The 20,061-nt window shown below is 39.6% G+C and overlaps 2 protein-coding genes across 6 annotated transcripts in view; both read left to right on the top strand.

Annotated features, from left to right (window-relative positions):
• Positions 1 to 20,061, top strand: part of sorcs2 (sortilin-related VPS10 domain containing receptor 2) — an 87,936-nt gene that overhangs the window by 770 nt on the left and 67,105 nt on the right. The window lies entirely within an intron of this gene.
• The window catches only part of tada2b (transcriptional adaptor 2B), a 61,140-nt gene that overhangs the window by 11,112 nt on the left and 29,967 nt on the right, over positions 1 to 20,061 (top strand). The window lies entirely within an intron of this gene.

The raw sequence follows: 20,061 nt of genomic DNA, 5'->3' as shown, positions 1-20,061 counted from the left end.
CGTAAGACAACCAACTGAATCTCACAGTGGGGTTCAGTCCCCGCTTGCCAACGTGGGCGAGGAAAAGATGAGCGAACAATGGGCACAACAACAACAGTAAAAACAATTCATCAGTGTAAAGGAATGTGAAGCAATTTTTTAAATAAAAAAGTTAAAACCAAAAGTCACAGATTTTTGGATAGCCATCAGCCCCGTATCCCACAAAAATCGGCCCGCAGCCCAGTCCCATCTCCACATTCAAAACCAGAACAAGAGCCATCTTTAGTAAGCTGACCTTGACGTGGAGCAAACATTAACTAAAGTACCTTTCTTTGTCATATATCAAATTCTCATGAAGAGAAATGTTGTTGCTATTTTAGCGATGTGGAAAACAAAGTGAGAGATGAGAGCGAATTTCTTCTTCTCTTCTACCTTGCCAGTCAGTGTAAATTGTTTTTAAATGGCTTCAACGGCCGAGAAGAGGCCCATCGCCTCCATTACGACATTTGGCATTTACGGGCTTTCTAAACAAGAGTGGTCTTTGTGGTGGAGATGTCGCTGGTTCTCACAGCCTTTGTGTGGCTGGGACACTGCATGCAGCTGCAGAAAAGTCATTTATGCGCACATTAATATAATTAACATCGTTGTAAACTTATGAGGACTTTTGTAAGGCTTTGAATTATTTGGGGTGCGATCTGTCGTGACAGTGAACTCCTGGTTTCTGCTATTGAGGGCAGACTGTATTAGTGGTTAACTTGCAGTCAATGTGAATAATGTCTTGGTGGATAGGTCTTGCTTTTGATGACAAAACTATCCAAGAGCTTGGTGGCAAATTGTTGCGGGGCATGAATAACCTCAGCAAAATTTTTTTGGCTTCACATTATCACTGTATTGCAATGACTGCTCTCATTTTTAAATGTTCAGGTCACCGTGACTCTCGTTGAATAGCTAGGCTCCGTAGGTACATTATTAAATGTATATAGAAAATAAACAGTTGCCCTTTTTTTCAAAATAAAATCAAAGTATGGTAGATTACAGCAGTACTTATTTCTCAGAAAATGACTAGCCACTTCTGAACTGATTTTAGCCATGCTAGTTAGCTCGTAGCATATATGCAGTTCTATGTCAACAACTGTAGACATGCTAACTTTTGTAGCTGGTTGCAAACACTCTTTCCAAGACAGCGCTATCCTAAAAAATCAAAATATAGTAGGTTACAGCAGTACTTATTTCTCAAAAAATGACTAGCCACTTCTGTGCTCTATGTGACGTAACATCAGAGCGGGGAGGAACTGATTTTAGCCATGCTAGTTAGCTAGTAGCAAATTGCTAACTTTCATAGCTGGTTGCAAACACTCTTTCCAAGACAGCGCTATCCTAAAAAATCAAAATATAGTAGGTTACAGCAGTACTTATTTCTCAGAAAATGACTAGCCACTTCTGTGCTCTATGTGACGTAACATCAGAGCGGGGAGGAACTGATTTTAGCCACGCTAGTTAGCTAATAACAAATTGCTAACTTTTGTAGCTGGTTGCAAACACTCTTTCCAAGACAGTGCTATCCTAAAAAATCGAAATATAGTAGGTTACAGCAGTACTTATTTCTCAGAAAATGACTAGCCACTTCTGTGCTCTATGTGACGTAACATCAGAGCGGGGAGGAACTGATTTTAGCCATGCTAGTTAGCTAGTAGCAAATTGCTAACTTTCGTAGCTGGTTGCAAACACTCTTTCCAAGACAGCGCTATCCTAAAAAAAATCTGAATATAATAGGCTTTAACAGTAAAAGTAATTATTTCTCATAAATCGAGTACCTACTTCTCTGCTCTTTGTGAAGTAACGCCCTAAGTTAGCCAAACTAGTTAGCTAGTAAAGAGCTTTTATATCATATGATATAGTACATTAAACGTTAACTTGAATTTGTCGAATAGTGACGACTGGTTCTCTCATAAATGTGATGTGTTTTTATTCCAAATTAGCATTGTTTGACCTCAGTGGAGTTTCTAGTCATTGATACGATCTTGGAACATCCTTTCTACTTCCTACATGCTTTTACTGTTTGAAGACTGTTAGTCCGCCAACTCTGTCCAGCGGCTTCTAAATGATGTCTAGTATTTAAGAGCAATACAATCCATCCAATAGCCCCATCCATCGACTTGATGAACTTCCTTTTCGCCATCTTCTCCTCTTAGCCAGCTGCAGGCATTTTATGATTATGCCGGACAAGGAGCCCAGTTTGATTCCTCCTCAATCAAAGGTTCATCCCAGCCCAATAACACAGAGAAATAGTGCCATTTAATTTCTCCAGGGCTGACATTTATGAGCAGAGCCCTCGATAGATGGCCGGGGGCCTGAAGACGCTTTTGTTTTCCTTCGAATGTTGAGCGGCAGACATCCCAGAGGAGCCAGGCGGACACACCTGGGCCTACGAAGTGAAGATCACCAAATCGCAGGTGGCGATTCACGTGTGAGGAGCACCGTGATATAAATTCCGAAATGAATGGTAGCGTAATTGCCGCTTGGATCCTGCTGTGCGTCCTCTCTTGCTGCGATTGGACAAATGAATGAGCTCGTTTCCCCGCAGCTCAGCAGCTTCCAAAGCAGTCCTCCCCCCGCGCGTTTTAGAACCAGACCGCGACGAAAAAGAAACGCAGACGTCGAATAAGGATAAAAGTTCACCGTTTACGTCGTCAGCTTTTTACGAATCTAATATTGATGAGGTCAAAGCAGCGAAAAGTCTAATAATACACACGAGGGTTCCCGTTTTATGACTCCGCTGACTATCTGAGATATTTTTGTTGATACTTTTCATATTGAGCAGCTTCCTTGTAAATGTACCGGGGATCAATTTTAATATAATTACTCCCGGCTCAACAGTTTCCCCTGCGAGCAAGCCCAGGGCGTCGGCACGAAGAAATAAAGATTAAAAAAGAGGAAATGTGCTGACTGCTTGCATAATAACACCACTTTGACACACTGGAGCATGCAAAACCATGGCGCTTTAATAGGCTTCCTGTGTTTGTGCGACCGTGGACAGACCATTCTCTCTCCAGCCGTTGTAACCTCCCAGTACAAATAATATTAATTCATTCACTGCCATTGACGGCTATAGACGTCAAAGTTTCATTTGAACTATTTCTATTAGTTTAACATTTTTTTAAAGAGTATAAAAACCTATAATTTTTTTTATTGTACATTTAGAAGAGATATAAAATGTGTGATTAATCGTGAGTTAACTATTAAAGTCATGCGATTAAATACGATTCAAATTTTAATCGCCTGATGCTCCAAATTTTTTTATCTTTTCTTTTTAATTCATTCACTGCCATTGACGGCTATAGACGTCGAAATTTCATTTGAACTATTTCTATTAGTTTAACATTTTTTCCCCCACTTTTGTTAACAAGAGTATGAAAACCTATAATATTTTTTATTGTACATTTAGAACAGATATCAATTTTGCGATTAATTGTGAGTTAACTAGTGAAGTAATACGATTAATTAAACATTTTAATTGCCTGTCGCCCATAATTTTTAATAATCTTTTTTTTTTAATGAATTTATGGCAGTGAATGAGTTAACAGACGAAAAAGATTACTTTTACTTGTAGGGTCTACTTTTACGTTCACGTTTTTTAAATACAAATAATTACATGTACATTCTGAAAATATTCCCATTTATTATTATCTTATGGTAGAGCAATCTCAAATTTCTTATAGCAAAAATGAGTGCAAAATTTTTGCCATCAAATCCTGAGTAGCAGACAAATTTCACTCATTTAAGTGGTTGTCAGAGCGCCCTCCAGTGGACATAATTAAACTCAACAGTTCATTTGTTTCCTACCACAGAAAAACCTGAGATACAGATATTAAATTTGTGATTAATCGTGAGTTAACTATTAAAGTCATGCGATTAATTCCGATTCAAATTTTAGTCGCCTGGAGCGCCAAATTTTTAATCTTTTCTTTTTCTTTTTTATTCATTCACTGCCATTGACGGCTATAAACGTCAAAAATTCATTTGAACTATTTCTATTAGTTTAACATTTTTTCCCACTTTTGTTAACAAGAGTATGAAAACCTAGATTGTTTTTATTGTACATTTAGAACAGATATAACATTTGTGATTAATTGCGAGTTAACTAGTGAAATCATGCGATTAATTACGATTACAAATTCCAATCGCCTGACGCCCCTATTTCTTCTTAAATCTTTTTTTTTTTTTTTTTAAAGAAGAAGAAGAAAAGATTATTAAAAAGTAGGGGCGTCAGGTGATTAAAATTAATTGTAATTAATCGCGTGACTTCACTCGTTAACTCACGATTAAAAACAACAAAAGATTATTAAAAATTAGGCGTCAATGGCAGTGAATGAGTTAAAACCCCCAAATATATTGAATTAAATGCCATTAAATCCCACCACAAGTTTTTGTTACTTGTTTTTAGAATAGAATCGAATACTGTATTGTCTGACACAAATGGTGATAGAAATACAAAAACGCGATAAAAAGGAAATCTACACAGAATTAAAACGAGTAGCTAATTCATGCTAGGAGGTGCTATGTTCTATTTAACAAAAAAAAAAAAGTACTGTAGTGTATATTAATATACAATTATAATAAAAGAGAACATAAATAAGTAAACTGTTTTTGAATCTGATTGGACCAAAAAAAAAAATCTTATGTTCACATAGCACATACTAAAAGCAGTGCAGCTATGATCTATAGATCTTGTCATTATTTGCATAACCACTAGTGTGTGTGTGTGTGTGTCTGTCTCCATGTCCCTGACATAATGTGAAAGGCATTTTGTTCACGCTTCACATGCAGAACAGACAGTTCGTTTGGCCCCCAGTTGTCCTGTGGCGGGAAATTGTTTGCACATGTGAGCAGAACTTTTCTCGTCGTCTATCTCGTCGCCGCTTGTTCGAGACACTCCAGAAGCGTCCGCGCTGTAAATCATCTGCCGTCCCAGCTTCGTTTTTCCTCATGTCCTCCTTTTCATGTGAATTTAACCCGTTGCTTGTCATCCAGCGCGGCCGTCCCGGGACCGCTAATCGCTCTTGGCTGTCTTACATAAATCATTTTGTCACTGACGGGGGTTCGGATGACACTTTTTGCTGTGTTACTGTCTTGTGTTCGGAGGATGTACTGTAAGTGTTATTAATAACAGCAGTGAGTTGAAGATTCCCGGCCAAGTGGGCCTTATGGGGACAGAAAATGGAACCGGGTATCATTATAACATGAGACAGTCATTATTGGGCCGTTCGTCTATACTGACAAATGACTCCTAGTCATAATACTGTAATCGTATTTGTATGGTAGCCTACACTTGAAATCCAATCAGAACTAACCTGATTTTGTTAGAACGATAGTACTATACAATCTTGTGTTGTATATAAAAAAAAAATAAAATAGAATGTTAAAATTAAACACTGTACACCATGATTTTGTGTACTAATGCCTGTGCTCAGTCTGGTATGTGTGCCTTGGCCACCAGGGGGCAGTGTAATGCAGACATTCATGATAAAGAAGAGTTTCACTACCAAGTGACTTAATAGGTTGCTGTTATATTAGTCATGTTTGAACGTATAGTCGGTTAGAAAAATAATAATTTTACTTTAATTTCTCGGAATTTTAACGTCACGCTCGCTCATTTCTGCTCCAATGAACATAAAGGGAAAATGAACAGAAAGTTATCATGCATCTTATGAATGAATTTTTCCCAAATGTAAAAAAAACCAAAAACATTTTTACAAAATATGCTCTAACGCCAGACAAAGGCTGATAACTCGAAAAAGTTGTAAATTGGGGTACTTGGAAGTTACAGCAGCACTGCGATTTGCTGCTATGATGCTCTAATTGCTTAATTAATTGATTACAAGGCATTCAGTGTATAACTAGCGGAATGCCGCCATGTTTTCATTGGCATTTTATTTTTAAATCCATGCGGGTTTCTCAGCTCATATTCTCACCATTCAATCGGCCAAATTCAAACACAAAACTGTTTAATTTGAATAAAAATGTCAGCCCCCAGTGTGCATATACCAACAATGTATCAATTAAAGTTCTACCGATCACAAACTAGCCCCCACAGCCTTTGTCCTATTTGATGGCCGATTGAAGCCATAAACATTAAAGTCACTTGTGCCAAGCATAAAGTTGCTTTGGATTCCCGTGTCTCTCCATGGATAAGATCATCATCCAATGTTTCCTCTAATGTCTTCCATGTTGGCAGATGACAGCGTTAGCTTAGTGGACACTGACTAAAAAGAGCTAAAAGTAGCGACGTTGTTTTTTTTTTTTTAAATAACCTTAGTGTCAATCCTTTAGTTTGTTGTGCAAAAACCCAACAGACGTTCCTTGCATGTCCTTCCAGTTTTGTCTTGGCAAAACAGAGGGCTTTTGTTTTCCTTCCCAACTTCCCCGTCGTGTCCTTCTTCAGCCTCACTGTCATGGCTGAGAGTTCCCGCTTACGTTTCCCTGGAAACCCAGACTGGAATCCCGGTGCACGTCTTCCAGTGGTTTGGTTGTTGTTAGAAATCATCAAAAAATTGTTGTTTCTAATGTGAATAATTAGAAATGATGTTAACACCCTTGGCTAGCGTTAACCGATTCCTCGTGAACTCTCGTCAGTTCCCCTGCCCTATAAAATGCCTGGACTCATGATCCAGATGGGTTCCCACCTGAACTCCTAACAAATTTCCAGATTGTGTCGTCTTCCCCTCCGCACTAAGCCGTTCTCACAGCACACACGCCTCACCTGGACAGGAATATGGCTACTCTCTCTTTCCCGAGCCGAGCCAATTACTGTAACAACGACAGAAAGGCTTCCGCCCACAAGACGGGGAAATGTATTCCGTGCATCAACTTGACGCAGGATGGACTTAGCGAGTGTTGACGGCGTCGAAGCTTGCCTGTTGTTATTCAGAGGGAAAAAGGAAAAAGGCAAAGAAAGTGAGCGGCACATTTCTGAGTCACGTCGATTAGCAATTAGTGCGGCGGCGGGGGTGACTGTGTGGGAGTCTGGAAAAGAGGAAGGAACACATAAAAATGAGCTCAGTTTGATACTAAACTCGACTCGTATTCATGGCAAGCTGTATTGCATTTATTTTTGAGCTAATATGTACTATTATGCTATTAAGCCCCCTGCCAAATTTGATTAAAGTATAAAAAATGAGACTTCAAAATTATGAAAAATCAAGCTGTGGGCGTGACAACGAGGCACTCTAAAGCATCCACGCTGACTGTTAAATTAGACATTTGAAAAAAATTAATAAAAATCCATGCTCTTAATTATGTCTTTCTCTGAATGACATGCAAATTTACTCACAGCCAGCAACGAGGCGCTCTAACGAAAAACAGTTGAACGCGTACTACTGTACGTTGTTCTCAGTCTTTACATGCTTGCAGCCATTATCTTTACTGATCATTTGACGTTATTAGTAATAAAGGAAGGCAGAAGTGGTTAGTTGAAAACGTTAGAATTGATTTATTTTGAAGACATCGAGTGTGCTAGTCAAATAAAATGCTTTCCAAATCCTCTGACTTTATTAGGATATGAAAGCGATCAGGCTTTCTGGAGAGTTGCTGCTCTCTCTCTCTCTGTCTCTCGCCCACTCGCCTTCTTTGCGATTGAAAGCGGATGCAGGCAGGTGGGGGTTTGATAAACACTCGCATTGCCCACTCCATTAGGTACACCTGCACGTAGTCGGTAATGTCTGGTCGGTGCTGGATTTCACTTCACTTTCCTTTCTTTTCTTTGATCCTTCCTCGGGTCTCCTGACAACCTCACGACTCTGGCTGGATTCTGAAGTATTCGGTTAAGGCGAACGGTATGGGATTTTTTTTTTTTTATAGGTTTTAGGTGAACTAATGAATACACGCACGCACATACACATACTCACCCACATACAAAAAAATTAATTAAAAAAATGTCAAATCGGTAAAATTACAATGTTGAACAATACTGAGCTCTCCAGAAAAAAAAGAAAAAAAAAGGTACACCTGCACGTAGTAGTTAATGTCTGGTCGGTGCTGGATTTCACTTTCCTTTCTTTTCTTTGATCCTTCCTCGGGTCTCCTGACAACCTCACGACTCTGGCTGGATTCTGAAGTATTAGGTTAAGGCGAACGGTATGGGATTTTTTTTTTATTATAGTTTTTAGGTGAACTAATGAATACACACACACTCACACGCACGCACATACACATACTCAGCCACATACAAAAAATTTGATTAAAAAAATGTCAAATCGGTAAAATTACCAAATGAACAATACTGAGCTCTCCAGAAAAAAAGAAAAAAAAAAGGTACACCTGCACGTAGTAGTTAATGTCTGGTCGGTGCTGGATTTCACTTTCCTTTCTTTTCTTTGATCCTTCCTCGGGTCTCCTGACAACCTCACGACTCTGGCTGGATTCTGAAGTATTCGGTTAAGGCGAACGGTATGGGATTTTTAATAGAAGAATTAATGAGTACACACGCGCACATGCACATACTCACCCACATCCAAAATAAAAATTAATTAAGAAAAAAAAGAGACAGAGCAATGATTTTTTTCTTCTTTTTTTTCTTTTTTCTGGAGAGCTCAGTATTGTTCATTCGGTAATTTTACCCATTTGACATGTCATCATCATTGCGCTTATTTTTTTTATTTTATTTTTTATTTTTTATTTATTTTTTAGAGAGAGAGCAATGATGATGTGCCGAAACAACAATACTGAGCTCTCCCGAAAAAAAAAGAAAAAAAAGGTACATCGACAGAAATACTCACTCTGTCGTTTAACCCGTGGGCAGTATTTTATTTTGAAATGGCTTGGTCAGAAACAACAAAAAGCCAAAAAATGGTCACAATAACGCCTAGGGATTAAAGTGTTTTATTTTATTACTGTTCAGCTTATAATAAGAAGTATATTATTCTATTTGTGTAGGTAGGACAAATAAACTACTTAATGAGGATGAGCAGTCTAGAAAATGGATGGATCATTTTAAGACACGCTACATTTTCCTGTTGTGCTGGTAGTTAGATGTGCTTAAAGTAATATAATTCCTTTTTTTTTTTTTTTGCTTTTTAAGACCAATTTTGGCAGCGCAGCTCGGTACGTCTACCCACATCTGTCACAATGGCTACCCCCCCCCCCACCCAACCCCCCAATCATGACCTCATTCTCATTATCACCGCCTCTTAAGTCATCGGTAAGCAGCTCTGAGAGGGAAAAGAGTGAGCCGGGTCAATTGTCGGCTCCTAATTGTGCCTCAAGCTGGTGTCGGTTGTGTAAATATTGTGGCTGATCGCCGCGTACACCCGGCACCGAGGATTATCTCCGTCTTCAAGGTGCCTCAAATTTGAGCGTAATCTCTATTTCTATCTCGGGAACGCTTTCCCCCAGATTCCCCAGCGGCTTTATTTGATGCGAGGCTCTGTCACGCTGGGCCGAGAGCTTCCCCGACAGAAGGTGGAAGCAGGAACATCCCATCATACAGCACCCCCACCCCCCACCCCCCGACCGTCTGTTTTGTAAAACCCGGGCGCGCCGCTACTGGAGGGAGAGCGAAAACGCTGTGGGATGAAATGAAGCAAAACCCTGATGGGAATTTCATGAGGGAGGGGACACAATTTGGCGGGTCACATTGGCTCCAATTAGCATGGCGGGCACCTCGGAGCCTGTAATTAGGATTTTAATGATGCCAATCTAATGAGAGCCAATACAAGATAATAATAATAATAATAATAATGCTCAGTTGTGATTGACAGTGATATGAAGTGGCGTCGTCTGTACCACTTTTTTTTTATTTTATTTTTTATAGAAGCCAGAGAGCAAGATTTGCCTTCGTCAAATGACTGGTAGAAACTTGGTTGACCCCCCCCCCCCCCTCCCTCCCTTTTTTTTTTGTACAAAACTCGCATTTATATGCTTTGTCTGATTCATTCTATTGTCCGAGACTTCCTGCCTTTTCAATTCCAGGCTGAATTCAGTGCACAAGCTCATCCTTATCTACTTGAAAAATGGACTTAATATATACAGTGGAAGTTGTTAATTGCTTCCCTGAGCCAGTTTATAACTTGGAACGTTCATATACCAAGGAAATTTTTCCCACTGAAATGAATGGAAATGCAATTAATCTGTTCCAGCACCAAAACTAATTTATATATATTTTTAATTTTAACCAGTGTGTGGTTAAAAATGTAATGTAATACAGAAATGAGTCAACACTCTATTATAATAAAACACTTTAAAAACATAACTGTTATTGCTTGTTAACTTGAAAGGGGAAGTCAACCGCCCCCAAAAATTGTTGACAATAATATGTTCTGTGCAGCTCCACTAGTCTAAATAAAGTATTGTGGTTAATATTGGATTAGTGGAATATGAGTTAAGCAGCAAAATCGAGCAGTTTTTTTTTTTTTAAATCAATATCAGAAGGCGGCCATTTTGCCACTTCCTGTCTAGTGACATCAATGTTTTTGGACTTGTATCACAAAATATTAGATTTAGAGGTGGAACTTCCGCTTAAATATGCAACGGCTTTCCGCCTTTGGCCACTTGAGGGATACAACTATTTTTCAGTTAACAACAATAAATTCGTGCAAGCTCATCCATGCCAAGAGCGCTCGTTAGATTGAAAAGTGTATGCAAATAAAGGTCATTTTTCTAAAAAAAAAAAAAAATGTTGTGCGTAACCCGAATTGTTTTTAAAAACGATCGTTTGTAACTCGATGTTGAGCACAAACCCAGGGAGGCCCGAGCTCGTGCAGCAGGTTGGTGGCAGCTGCTGCGTGCGCATGTTGCTTCTGGTGTCTTTACAACCTGCTGTGTGTGTGCGTGTGCGCCTTTGACATGAGCATTCCTGCAGGTTACATGTTTGCCACCCGTGAGTTTGCTGCCTTTCCGCTCTCGTTTACGCTTGAGCGAACTTGGACTCATATTACATCTGACGTTTGAGCTAGAGACGAACAGTACAGTCCCTGGCGCCGGGCGGAAACCTTCCATGTTGGTCAATTTCATATATATATATATTAGGGGTGTAAATTGCCTAGTACCTGGCGATTCGATTCGTATCACAATTCATAGGTCGCCATTCGATTCGAGACCGATTAATCCCGGTACGGATCTATAAATAGATTATTATGATTATTTTTTTTTTTTACTCAAATTTAGAAAATACTAATCAGTAAACTTCTACATGTACATTGTAAGAATTGTATGGAAATGTATTTATTTATCTGAAAATTCAGGCTTATAACTGAAGCCACTGCATTTAACGTTTCATGTTTGAACAGCACTGAAATAAAATATTAAGAGTTAATGTTCAATTAATATAACATTCTTCCATGCTTAATGTGTGAATCCTAACCCTAAGTAAGACGTTTTGTTGAATATTCCCATAAAAAAAATTGATGTTTAAAAATCGATTCGGCCGCATATCGAATCGGTTCGAGAATTGCGGGCTGTAATATCGCGATATATTGCCGAATTGATTTTTTTAACACCCCTAATATATATATATATATCTATATATATGGGGTATGTTATTTTCACAAAAATGATTGACCGAGGAGATGTTGATGGTTGATGGCGCTCAAATTTGCCAACAGCAACCTTTCCTCTTCTTTGTGGCATCTGGTTCTTCATTGACAATCGCACCAAGTTTTTGTGGTTTGGTTAAAAAAAACAATAATGCAGCCTGAAAACATGATACAGGTTTGGTCGCAGTTTGTCAGTTGGGGACATTATAGTAAATATACTGTAAAAAACAATACAGAGCAATGGCTTGAAAAAAAAAAAATTATGTACTGTACTGCAGACGTCCTTAAGTGCATTTTTTAGCATTATTTTATATCCAACTAGTGTGGTAGAAATAAGCGGAAAAATTGAGCGTCAAGTTGAAATGGACTGCTTCAAGGGATGTGAAATGAATGTTTGCCAGGGTTAGCGCTGGATCTTTTCCACCCGGGGAAGCCAGCTGAAGACATTTAATAAAAGCAAGGCTGTTATTATACGCATGCTTACTGCTCTGAGCTAATTGGTCTTGATTGGTTAAGTGGTCAGTTCGAGTCAAACAAGGCCGAGCTGGGAACTCTTTGTTTGCATGTCTATTATATCCTATAATTATCATCCCGCCGGCCTTTTGAAACATAAGCGCCGGTATGACAATGACTTTGTGCCACGCCGCCGCCAACACGGACGATGTTTGACCTGGCATGTCTGGCGCAAGGATGGTAAAGCTCATACGAGATGGGAGGATTGCTAATCTGATAATACGGACTCTTCAAATACTCCTGTATTGACCTATTCTTCTTCTTCTTTTTTTTCTTTCTTTTTTTTTCCTGGAGAGCTCAGTATTGTTCATTCTGTAATTTTACCGATTTGACATGTCATCATCATTGCTCTCTCTTTTTATTTTTTTTATTTTTATTTTTTTATTTTATTTATTATTATTTTTGAATGTGTATGAGAGTGTGTGTGTGTGTGTGTATTCATTAGTTCACCTAAAACCTATTAAAAAATCCCATACCGTTCACCTAAACCGAACACTTCCAGCCAGAGTCGTGAGGCCGTCAGGAGACCCGAGGAAGGATCAAAGAAAAGAAAGCAAAGTGACCTATTCTTCTTCTTCTACTTCTTCTTTTTTTTTTTCTGGAGAGCTCAGTATTGTTCATTTGGTAATTTTACCGATTTGACATGTCATCATCATTGCTCTCTCTTTTTATTTTTTTATTTTATTTTTTATTTTTTTGTATGTGGGTGCGTGCGAGTGTGTGTGTGTATTCATTAGTTCACCTAAAACCTATTAAAAAAATCCAATACCGTTCACCTAAACCGAACACTTCCAACCAGAGTCGTGAGGCCGTCAGGAGACCTGAGGAAGGATCAAAGAAAAGAAAGGCAAGTGACCTATTCTTCTTCTTCTTCTTTTTTTTTTTTTTTTTCTGGAGAGCTCAGTATTGTTCATTCGGTAATTTTACCGATTTGACATGTCATCATCATTGCTCTCTCTTTTTATTTTTTTTATTTTATTTTTTTTATTTTATTTTTTATTTTTTTGTATGTGGGTGCGTGCGAGTGTGTGTGTGTATTCATTAGTTCACCTAAAACCTATAAAAAAAATCCCATACCGTTCACCAAAACCGAACACTTCCAGCCAGAGTCGTGAGGCCGTCAGGAGACCCGAGGAAGGATCAAAGAAAAGAAAGGAAAGTGACCTATTCTTCTTCTTCTTCTTCTTCTTTTTTTTTTCTGGAGAGCTCAGTATTGTTCATTCGGTAATTTTACCGATTTGACGTCATCATCATTGCTCTCTCTTTTTATTTTTTTATTTTATTTTTTATTTTATTTTTTTGTATGTGGGTGCGTGCGAGTGTGTGTGTGTATTCATTAGTTCACCTAAAACCTATAAAAAAAAAATCCCATACCGTTCACCTAAACCAAACACTTCCAGACAGAGTCGTGAGGCTGTCAGGAGACCCGAGGAAGGATCAAAGAAAAGAAAGGAAAGTGACCTATTCTTCTTCTTGTGCATACAGTCCAGGAGCACGCAGGGCATCAGGCAACTGGAGATATAATCTAAGAGAGTAAGATTAATAATGTGCAATATTGTCCTGTATTGAGATAAGAAGAAGCAGGGAGACTCAGATGCAATTTTTGTTGGGGGTTCGGGTGTTTTGGCCGTTGTTCTTCAGTGAATATTGAAAAAGATTGTTGCAGCATACAATCAAATCGATGCAGGAGATGATTTGCTGTTTTAATACATTTCAATGTTTTCAAAGCCTGTGGGAGGGGTAAAAAGTATACAAGTATTTTTAATATGGTCTCCTCATTCCGTAGATTTTCAAATATTGCAGGTGGACCTTGAACGTATCCCCCGAGCGATGAATAGAGTTTCACTATCCAATTTTGTCCTGAACCAAATTTGGGTTTGTTTGGCCTTGGCGCGCTACTGAGTGACTTTTTTTTGTTCAGCCTTTTTTTTTTTTTTCTTGCTTTCATTCCAAGTCGGACTTTGTATAGTTGGACGTGTATCGATCCGTTGCCGGCCAAGAAGCGCTGTTAAGTCACTCTGCAGGAAAGACTTTAAAATCCAGCGTTAGTGAATCCTCTGTGACATTTTCCCAGGAAAGTGCACAATGTGCCTGTTCCATCCCAATGCAACACTATTTTACAACATTTTCAGTGTGGGAATGAACATTATGCCAGATCGTTTGGATCACCGGATACGAAGATAAGGCTTGGATGAAGACGTGATGAACAAGATGAATTATTTAACGTTAGCTAACACAGTTCTTCAACTTAAAAATACATGATAAACAATAAAATACAATAGCATAGTATTATTGAATATTATCGTCTATACATTTAATTCAGTAATTCTTTCGTGTACCACTAGAGGGAGTCTGCACCCTTTTGACAATCACTGAAACCATTAAAATGACATTACAATACAGGTTAGATATTGCTAGAAAGGAAAACGATCGTATGGTGTAGTCACGTAACCTTTGCCGCCACGATCAGAAGTCACCACGATCCGCGTTTTACCCAAACGAGTTTAAAAGTGCGTCGTTTCCTTCCCGATGGTCTGCCGCGTAGTGCAGCCGCCGTCTAATCGAAGCAAGCTCAGAAAAAAAAATGTCTTGTGTTTATTTTATCCTTGGCTGCGTTTCAATTCTTCCACTGAGTGCAATCCGCTGACAGGGGGCGGGTGGAGTGTGTGAACCCGACAAACATGAAAGTGACACCCCCACCCCCCGCCGCCGCCGCCGCCGCCGCCGCCACCCTCCTCATGCATGTCAACAGAGAAATTGTTTAGCCGAAAGTGGAATACGGCGCCAGTCAAGTGTGACAAATCTGTGAGTGATGAAAGAGACCTGCAGTATGAATATGCTAATGGGAAATTAGCTTCTGGGGCCATGCTAAATATACTGTATGTTGTGCACAATTGCGTCTTTTCAAAATGGCGGGCGGGGCTGTACAGTAATATGTGGTATTAAAGGCTTAATGATAAAACTAATGAGCACCTTCTACTGTTTGATTAAGATCCCTGCATGGTTGTATGGGTTCAGGTGTGCTGGCTATATGACGCTGTAATTAATTTACATTAGCAGGGGGGACACCTCGGGGATTAAAAGGAAGCCCCCCTTAGCGAGATCGGTCCTCGATTTTTCTTCCCGGGAATGTTGTTACGTTTCGGTGTCAGCACGGAAGAAGATTTCCATATCAGGAACAGAGTTCAGTAAAAAAAAAAAAAAAAAAAGTCTTACAAATGCGATTATGCCATCTAGTGGCAAAAAAATGACCTCAACCCAAATCAATATCACACTTGCATATACACATTTTGAGCCTGTAACTTGGGACATTCCAGTCGCAGCACAGAAGACAATGTCCACGTCAAAATTTGGCAGTAACGAATTTAAATAATAATGCATATATTTGTGGATAATGCTGGTCAAGTTTTACAGTTTTAAAAATGCGCAGAATTCCACAGGTTACTTCATGTTCAAGATTAGATAGCTCTTAATATGAAAAGAAAAATGCACTGAGCTGTCACCAACGTCTTACAAGTGCAATTATGCCATCTAGTGGCAAAAAAAATGACCTCAACACAAATCAATATCACACTCGCATATACACATTTTGTGTATGCAAGACCGCCTCTGCGAATTACAGTGTCGTCTTGCCGATGTTCAACGCAGAAGACATGCCCACGTCAAAATTTGGCAGTAACGAATTTAAATAATAATGCATATATTTGTGGATAATGCTGGCCAAGTTGTATTTTACAGTTTTAAAAATGCGCAGAATTCCACAGGTTACTTCATGTTCAAGATTAGATCGCTGTTAATATGAAAAGAAAAATGGCACTGAGCTGTCACCAACGTCTTACAAGTGCAATTATGCCATCTAGTGGCAAAAAAATGACCCCAACACAAATCAATATCACACTAGTTTTTTTTTGTTACAGTACAGTACATCTTTTTAATTTTAACTCAGTTTTATGAATTACTGTATCAATGACTAAAAGGTACAGCCATATTTTTAGTGAACATTTTTTCCCACATTTATGTTAGCAAGAGTATGAAAAATTATTGTACATTTAGAACAGATGTAAAATTTGCAATCAATCGTCTATTGAAGTCATGCGATTAATTACGATTAAAGAAATGTGCCTGACACCCCTAATATATATATATATATATATATATGTGTGTGTATATCCTCCTTCAGCAGGCCAGCACAGATAAAGACGTGTAGAATTTGGGCGCACGCAAGCACAGGCTCAAGGTCATGTTGTGTCGACACGTCCCCGAGTCACAGCGCGCTTGAGGCTTTCCCTCGAGAGTCTCCTCTTCTTTTGTGTGCGTGTATGTGTGTGCGCACGCATGCACGTGTGACTGCTGCACACCTTTTGCCAACGCTGGCACACAGCTGCCTCTTTGTAGCCCCTTACACACAGAAACTCCCTTTAGGCTTTCTGCATTCATGCACGTTTTTTTTTTTTTTTGGGGGGGGTTCAGTTCCATTCTCTGGAATTTTTAGTTATAAATGTCTTGGAATTGAAGACTAAACACACTGGTGGGATTTGGACAGGCCTTTAAAAAAAAAAAAAAAAAAAGGATAAATAGATTGTGGTATAAGATTCTTGGCGCTATTCATACAGTTCCTCCCTCGTCTTGTCGGACTTGTAAGTTCTGATCTCCCTCCAACACGTTGCCGCTGTGCGGCATCAGGGCAGGCCGCCAGCAAACACTTCCCTCTTCCCCGCCATATTTATTCCCGCACTCCCAGTAGAATAATACGGCTAATTAAGTGCCCTGATTGTCTTTGTGTGCCGCACAATGCAACGCCGGCGTGTAAAAAGCCAATCCTTGGGTGTTCATCACGACACGCGCTGCCAAAATCGTTTTTTTTCGGCGCCAGGCGGTGACGTTCCCTCTCCGGCGCAGGTGGCAGCGCTCCAAATCCAGCCAGCCTGCGGGAAGCAGCGCGGTCTGGAAGCACACTCGAAAAGCTTTGCCCAGGGGGAAAAAAAAATCCCAAACATTACAGTAACAATAAAATGGATGATAACGATAATATTACTGACTGTTAATTGGCTAACGTTAGCATTTGCCTAGCATAACATAACGTAACGTTATAACGTTAGCATAACACTTTATTTAGCATCACTCAGTTCCTTCTGGAGTGTTTACGGGCCATTTGCCGGCGCTAAGATTATGATGTGAAGGCCATGCACAAAGCTAAAGATGTTTAAATCCCTCAAGTGGGCGTCAAAATGTGGACGACGGAGGCGAAACGCAGCGGGAGAGCGGAACTTGCAGAGTGTGTGATCAAAGTGAACATTTAGCCGTCAGCTGTCCTCTTTAATGCCGCCGCCTCCTCCTCCACGGAGCTTCCAGTCCTCGCCCGGATTAGAGTGGCAACTCCGAACCTTGCATACCTACAGAGCCGTCCGTGGCAGACACACTTGGGGGGAGGGGGGGGGGATCCAAACCCCAAGACATGCTGGGTATGCGGCGCCGCACAGCTCTGCCGCCGTGTGGGACCCAGCAGCTGGCGTTTTTCCCACAATGCTTCACTTGGAAGCATATATACAGTTTAGTGCTGTCAAATCACCAAAAATATATCGCATTAATCATGTCAGATTAATCATGTTATTTATTCATTTCGATCAGATACGGGTCACGTTAAAGGTAGCAGAAGTTGCGTTTGAGCAATACATAAAATGCATTTTTTTTTTACATGCATTAAAGTAAAGAATTTATTAAATGTCTGCGTATGAGATTCTGAATATTTGTTCGTGTCAAACTATTGGGGTCATTTTTTTTTTTTTTTCATTTTAAATTATGCAAGTAATGAACTGATTAGAAAAAGAGGAGGATGAGCATTTGCAGTGGCTAAATTTTTTTTGAAGACATAACATAATAACATTAAATGTCAAAAAAATTTAGACAGAACAGCTCATCTTTAAATTAGGCGGGAAAACAATGTTCATAAAAAAGCCTTTTTAATGAAGCGATTAATTGTGATTAATCCAAATTCTATATATTAGGTTTAAGTTTTCATACTCTTGTTAACGTAAAAGTGTGTGTGTGTGGGGAGGGGGGGGGGAGTTAAACCAATAGAAATATGGCTGCATCTTTTAGTCATCGATACAGTAATTTCAGAATTCATAAAATTGAGTTAAAATGAAAAAGATGTACTGTACTGTAAAAAAAAAAAAAAAACTAGTGTGATATTGATTTGTGTTGAGGTCATTTTTTTGCCACTAGATGGCATAATTGCATTTGTAAGACATTGGTGAAAGCTCCGTGCATTTTTCTTTTCATATTAACAGCTATCTAATATTTAACATGAAGTAACTTGTGAAATTTTGCGCATTTTTAAAACTGTAAAATACAACTTGACCAGCATTATCCACAAATATATGCATTATTATTTAAATTCGTTACTGCCAAATTTTGACGTGGACATGTCTTCTGCGTTGAACATCCGCAAGACGACACTGTAATTCGCAGAGGCGGTCTTGCATACACAAAATGTGTATATGCGAGTGTGATATTGATTTGTGTTGAGGTCATTTTTTTGCCACTAGATGGCATAATTGCATTTGTAAGACATTGGTGACAGCTCCGTGCATTTTTCTTTTCATATTAACAGCTATCTAATCATTAACATGAAGTAACTTGTGAAATTCTGCGCATTTTTAAAACTGTAAAATACAACTTGACCAGCAGTCTCCACAAATATATGCATTATTATACTGTAAAATTCATTACTGCCAAATTTTGACATGGACATGTCTTCTGCGTTGAACATCGGCAAGACGACACTGTAATTCGCAGAGGCGGTCTTGCATACACAAAATGTGTATATGCGAGTGTGATATTGATTTGTGTTGAGGTCATTTTTTTGCCACTAGATGGCATAATTGCATTTGTAAGACATTGGTGACAGCTCCGTGCATTTTTCTTTTCATATTAACAGCGATCTAATCTTTAACATGAAGTAACTTGTGAAATTCTGCGCATTTTTAAAACTGTAAAATACAACTTGACCAGCAGTCTCCACAAATATATGCATTATTATACAGTAAAATTCATTACTGCCAAAATTTTGACGTGGACATGTCTTCTGCGTTGAACATCCGCAAGACGACACTGTAATTCGCAGAGGCGGTCTTGCATACACAAAATGTGTATATGCGAGTGTGATATTGATTTGTGTTGAGGTCATTTTTTTGCCACTAGATGGCATAATTGCACACAAATATATGCATTATTATACAGTAAAATTCATTACTGCCAAATTTTGACATGGACATGTCTTCTGCGCTGCGACCGGAATGTCCCCAGTACAGGCTTTTGAATGAACGTCCGCAAGATGACACTGTAATTCGCAGAGGCGCTCTTGCGTACACAAAATGCATTGACGCCGACGTATGCGGACGTGTGTGTGTGTGTGTGTGTGTGTGTGTGTGTGCGTGTGTGTGTGTGTGTGCGTGCGCGCGCAGGGGGCATGTGGCATCTGAGCGCTTCAGCATGCTTGCCAGCTGGCTGAACAACAGACATCTTTGACATGTCAGCGTGCATTCACGTGTTAGCAGACCCCCCGCCTCCCCCCCTCCCCCCATCACTGTGTGCATGCGGGCGCGTCTGCGCAAATATTTGCAATTGGCAAGGCGGCAGGTGGCTAATGAAAGGCTGATGTGGGGGCCAATCAACCTGTCAGGCCACGTCTGCCGTTGTAAATGAATACGGAGATTAGCAAGATGGCTACTGGACTGGACTGGGTGATGCGCCCCCACACCGCCACCCAAGGGTTCACAAGATTGAGCGTTATTGGAGATTGCGTTTTTATTTGCAGTTGCTTCACAAAAGCGAATCGAGTCGAGCAGGTCAGTTTTCATCTCAAGCTACATGTCGATTTTGATGAATCGCTCATCCGATCGGGTTGTCGTTCGTCCTGTTGCTGTTACGCAACACACGATTCCGTTTAGTTCATCCGGATCCGGACAAAAGGACACATCTGGATAAAACCTGACCTCCTTTTTAGCGCTATGAAGGTTGTAGCCGCTCAAGCGCACGG

This window comes from Vanacampus margaritifer, chromosome 15 (assembly GCF_051991255.1).
Source record: "Vanacampus margaritifer isolate UIUO_Vmar chromosome 15, RoL_Vmar_1.0, whole genome shotgun sequence".
Taxonomy (NCBI): Eukaryota; Metazoa; Chordata; class Actinopteri; order Syngnathiformes; family Syngnathidae; genus Vanacampus; species Vanacampus margaritifer.
Note: the sequence above shows the minus strand (reverse complement) of the source record. Positions and strands in the feature narration are given on the sequence as shown.